Consider the following 5,826-nt stretch of genomic DNA (forward strand, 5'->3'; position numbering starts at 1 on the left):
AATAAATGACATAATTTTTATCTATTAAAATAGATGGGAAAAATAAATTTTTTGTATAAAAATATACTTTCAAGCTATCATTATTTAATTAGAAAATATCAATTACTGTATGCATTATGTGTGAAACAAAATATTTATATAGCGTATTTTTATTTATTATAGTGTTGTATTTGTAGAAAAATATATGTGTGAATACTCGCAGGTTGGGTCGACATAGGTGGCATTGAAGTCTGAGACGGACGTGACGTCACAGCTGCGCGCGCTTCCGTTTTACTTTTCTTCTTACCCCTTCTTTCTACCTGTGCGAGATCCGGTTTCCATGCTATACTGCGCGAGCATGTGCTCTCTATTTTTTGTTGTGATCTTTGCTAATCTCTCATGTAATATGTGTAATATTGAATAAACACTTTATAAGACAACAGGTTATGGGCCCAGGTGCGTGCCCTTGTGCATATTTTTTGAGTATATATAACTTTCCGTGAGTTTTCGTATCGGCGACTCGTGAATTGACATTGAGGTTAACCGGCCACGTGCAAAAGTGTAATAATACCAAGATGGACAACGAACTAGCGAGGATCACTAAGCTTAAAGGGCTAGAGAATTGGGGAACTTGGAAGTTCCAGATCCGCATATTAATTCTCGCCAGCGAAGCGCTCGAAGTCACGACCGGAGAAAGTCTGAAACCGGAGTTAGCAGACGGGGCGAACGCCGCTGCAGTTGCTGAGCATGAGAGGAAACTTAAAGCATGGAAGAAGTTGGATGGAGTGGCGCAGAAAATTATAGTTACAACGGTAAGTGACCAGCTTCTTCTCTATATCATAAATTGCTAGTCTGCGAGGGAAATGTGTCAAAAACTGCACGAGATTTTCGAAAATCAGAGTGAGACTGCGAAGCACATGCTTCAGCAGCAGTGGTACTCTGTAGGGAAAGATCCGGCAGATGACATTGCCGCACATATAGCAAAAATTAAGGATCTTGCCCATCGTCTCAAAGTTCTAGGAGAGCCAACAACGGACATGAGTACAACAGTATGAGAGCCAACAACGGACATGAGACAACAGTATGATCATGACAAAAATCCTCATGACGTTACCTCAAGCGTACTCACATTTCTACACCGCATGGGAGTCAACGAGTACTGATCAGCGCACCCTGTCAAATCTTGTTACTCGGTTGAGTATGGAAGAGCTGCGAATTGGAGCCAGCGGCACACAAGGTAACAGTGCATTCTATATGAAAACTAATTCGCAGAATCCAGAGAAGAACTCAGCCAGCGGCAATCCAAAAAAGCAAAGCAAGTGTTTCAAGTGTGGTAAGCCAGGTCACTGGAAGAGGAACTGTCGCAAAGGACCTGAAAACTCAAGTGACGGCGAGAAGAAACAACATCGAGGAGTAGCCTTCGTAGGAGAAGTTCTTGCTGCAACAAATTCAGAGACGCAGCAGCTTTCGGCAGAGTGGTACCTTGACTCAGGTGCCAGCCAGCATATGTCACCAAGGAGAGAATGGTTCGTAAATTTTAAAGAATTATCCACACCGAAACCTGTAAGAGTTGGCACCGGAGAGGTAATTTTTGTAACTGGAAAAGGAGAAATAGATTTTCTGGCTCATGACGGAGTCAAATGGGTGAAAAATTACCTGTCGGAGGTCCTGTTTGTACAGAAATTTGAAATATAATCTTTTTTCGCTATCCTCAGCATTAGATAAAGGATTGAACCTGGCATCAAACGAACATACCTGTTTTCTGAAAAGAAAAGACAGTGTGGTTGCAGTGGGAGACAGGCATGGCAACCTTTACAAGATGAGGATCAAAACATGTACTCCGGAAATCAAAATCGAAGACTACGCAGAGGCACACTTACACATCGGAGAGAGTGAGAAACTGAGACTGTGGCACGAGAGACTCGCACACCAGAACATCGCACACGTCACCAAGACACTAAAGCATTGGGGAATCAAGGTCAAAACCGAAAAGAATTGGTTTTGCAAATCGTGTACACTTGGAAAAATGTGTCGCAAGCCGTTTCCGAGAAGCCAGACACAGTCGACGGGACCAGGTGAACTCATCCATGCTGATTTGTGTGGCCCCATGGAACATCTCTCAATAGGCAAGTCGAAATATTTCTTGTTGTTCAAGGATGATTATTCTCATTACCGGAGCATTTATTTTTTGAATTCAAAGTCTGAGGTCAAGGGACGTTTTAAAGATTTTCTCAGAAGAGCCGAGAATGAAGTCGGAGTAAAAATCAAAAAGCTAAGGACTGACAACGGACTCGAATTCATAAACAAAGAGATGGAAGAAATAACTCGTAAAAATGGAATTAAACATGAAAAAACTGTTCCTTATTCTCCTTAACAGAACGGTGCAGTTGAACGAGAGAATAGGACTGTGGTGGAAGCAGCGAGAACCATGCTTCAAGCGAAGAACATCAGCCTACACCTGTGGGCAGAGGCAACAGCAACCGCAGTCTACGTGCTGAATCGGACCGGCACCAGCAGTATAGCAGGAAAAACACCCTACGCGCTATGGTTCGGCAAAACGCTGAACAACATAAATTTTAAAATCTTTGGTACAAAAGTCTATACCCACGTTCCAAAGCAGAAGAGGGGAAAGTGGAGCTCAAAAGCAAAAAAAGGTTTTTTTGTTGGATACGACGAAAATACGAAAGGATACCGAGTGTGGTTTCAGCAAGGAAACAAGGTAGAAATACATCGAGATGTATCCTTTCCACCAGAAATTTCCGGAGAATCATCAGCCCAAGAAGAAATCGAAGATGAAGCCGAAATTCAAGTCCAACAAATGCAACAAACTCAAGAAAATGAAGAGGAAGCTGAGAACGACAACAACAATGGTTTGGAGCAAGTCGAAGAGAATCACGTCGAAGAACACGAGGATGCGGCACAGGAGCCGCAAATACCGGACGCAGGACGCGCCGAAAATCAGGTCTACGAGCAACACCAGCCAGCTGAACAAGCGTACGGACTTCGTAATCGAGCTAACCTTAACAGACCAGCAAGATTCGACCAATATATATAGTAGACATTGCTGAAATCTGTTTCGCTGAAGGCCAGGACCCCGTGACGTATGAAAAAGCAGTTCACTCCAGCGATGCCGACCTCTGGAAAAACGCCATGAGTGAAGAAATAGATTCGCTGATGGGAAACAAGACATGGCAGCTCGTGAAACCGCCGGCGGACGCAAAAGTACTCCAAAACCGATGGGTTTTTAGAAAGAAACCCACGCTAGATGGTTCAAGCACAAGGTACAAAGCACGTCTAGTCGTCAAAGGTTTCAGTCAAAGGCCAGGCATCGATTTCGAGGAAACTTTCAGCCCTGTGGCCAAATATGCATCTATTAGAGCGGTTCTATCATTGGCGGCAGCATCGGGAATGCATTTGGTGCAGTTTGACATCAAAACAGCTTTTCTCAACGGTGACCTTGAAGAAAACATTTTTATGGCTCAACCTAAAGGTTTTGATGACGGAACGGGACGAGTTTGCAAGCTCGAGAAAGCTCTTTACGGTCTCAAGCAGTCTGCACGATGCTGGAATCGAAAATTCGTGCACAGCTTGGAGAAAGTCAACCTAAAGCCCAGCGAAGCCGATCCATGCATCTTTACTGCAGAAAACGGTGGAGAAAAACTCATGCTCGCCATCTACATTGATGACGGTTTGGTGGCCACGACATGCAAACAAAAGGCAGAAGAATTTCTGGACTATCTGAAGACTGAGCTCGAAATCACAGTCACTCCGTTACACCTGTATCTCGGAATGGAAATCGAACAACTACCTGATGGATCTTTGTTTGCAAATCAGAGCAAGTACACACAGAAGATACTGCGGCGTTTTCGGATGGAAGACGCACACACGGTTGCCATCCCGGCTGACCAGCACCAGGATCTGAGCCTGCAGAACATCAACGACAAGGAAGAACCAGTTCAAGCGCCCTATAGAGAAGCTGTGGGGAGTCTCTTGTATCTGGCAACCGTTACAAGGCCAGACATCGCGTACGCGGTACACGCGGTTAGCCAGTATTGCGAATCGCCCAAAAAGGTTCACTGGCACGCAATCAAACGTATCCTTAAATATATAAAGGGAACAAGCGACTACGGGCTTTGGTTTCCGTACAGTAAAAATAAAATAAAACTCGAGGCATACAGTGACGCGGATTTTGCGGGAGATAAGACTACAAGAAAGTCAACAACCGGGTTTTTAATTAAATTTGGCAAAATTCCGATTGTATGGGGCTCGCAAAAACAAACGTCGGTGTCGATGTCTACTACGGAATCCGAATCTATAGCAGCTAGCGAAACAGTTAGAGAATTAATCTGGGTTTTGAGGCTTTTTCGCGGTCTAGTCAAAGATAAAATCGAAAAACCAATAATGCTAGTCGACAACCAAAGCGCAATAAAACTTGTAAAGAACCCGGAATTCCATCGTAAGACAAAACATATAGAAGTAAGATACCATTTTGTTAGAAATGCGCACGAAGAAAAGGTTTTTGACTTCGATTATATAAATACGAACAATCAAATCGCCGACATTCTGACGAAGCCTCTAAGCAGAGAATATATCGTTTTGAATATTTACGCACTAAACTTGGAGTAATCGCGAAAAAAGAAGTATGTCAACCCAAAGTGGGAGTGTAGAAAAATATATGTTTGAATACTCGCGGGTTGGGTCGACATAGGTGGCATTGAAGTCTGAGACGGACGTGACGTCACAGCTGCGCGCGCTACCGTTTTACTTATCTTCTTACTCACCTGTGCGAGATCCGGTTTCCATGCTATACTGCGCGAGCATGTGCTCTCTATTTTTTGTTGTAATCTTTGCTAATCTCTCATGTAATATGTGCAGTATTGAATAAACACTTTATAAGACAACAGTATTTATTAAATATTTTCGATTTATTAGATATTTTCGAATTATTAGATATTTTCGATTTATTAGATATTTTTGATTTATTAGATATTTTCGATTTATTAAATATTTTCGATAAATACATTATATATATAAAACCATATTTCATCGTGACAATAATAGGTAAACGTATATTACGTTTACCAACGTCATTATGCGTTTAAACCTCATTGCTAAAAAATTATTTTAATTTTGTATGACGTAATATTTCAGATAAACGAGTGTATTAATACTTTTGAAAAGACATGTTTATATATTTCGTTCGACATTAAATATCAAATGTAAAGAAGGATCATACAATAAAAATTATGTAAAGAAGAATCATACAATAAAAATATTAAATGAAAGATTACAATAATTTATTAATAACAATTATACAATTCGTATACAATATTTAATCGTAATCAAAGTTACATTTTCAAATTAAGCCCTTATGCGAGAAAATAATAATTCTACAATCGTGACAACTGGAGAGTATCAAAATATCTTTGTGAATTTTGTGCACGTGTTTAAGAGAACTAACAACAAATTAAACATGTCTAGGAAATTATATTCCAAATTAAAAAAGGTACTACTAAAAAAATCCTCTAAGTAAAAAGATGAAGATAGAAATTTATCCGTAGAAAATTTTAATAAAGATATCGAGAACAGAAAGAGAGAGAGAATTTTTTTTCGTTATATTTTGTTTTTGTGGTATTTGTATAATAAAATCATTAAAATGGCATGTGTTTCATTAAAGAGATTAATTTATTAATTAATTTATTAAAATTTCGGGAGAGAGAAAGATCATTTGATATATTCCTGTAACTTCATGTATTCAACTTCATGAATCAAACTTGATGAATTATATAAAATCTCTTATATTACGATTAATTCTACGATTGCACATGTTCAATGGGTTGTTGCATT

The 5,826-nt window shown here is 40.2% G+C and overlaps 1 protein-coding gene across 1 annotated transcript in view; it reads left to right on the forward strand.

Moving 5' to 3' along the window:
- LOC145965734 (proto-oncogene tyrosine-protein kinase ROS-like) overlaps positions 1–5,826 on the forward strand; it is a 313,112-nt gene that overhangs the window by 166,336 nt on the left and 140,950 nt on the right. The gene's annotated exons all lie outside the window — the stretch shown is intronic.

Source organism: Camponotus vicinus, unplaced genomic scaffold (genome assembly GCF_025532165.1).
Source record: "Camponotus vicinus isolate PSW18456_S1 unplaced genomic scaffold, iyCamVici1.0 SCAF_14, whole genome shotgun sequence".
Classification (NCBI taxonomy): domain Eukaryota; kingdom Metazoa; phylum Arthropoda; class Insecta; order Hymenoptera; family Formicidae; genus Camponotus; species Camponotus vicinus.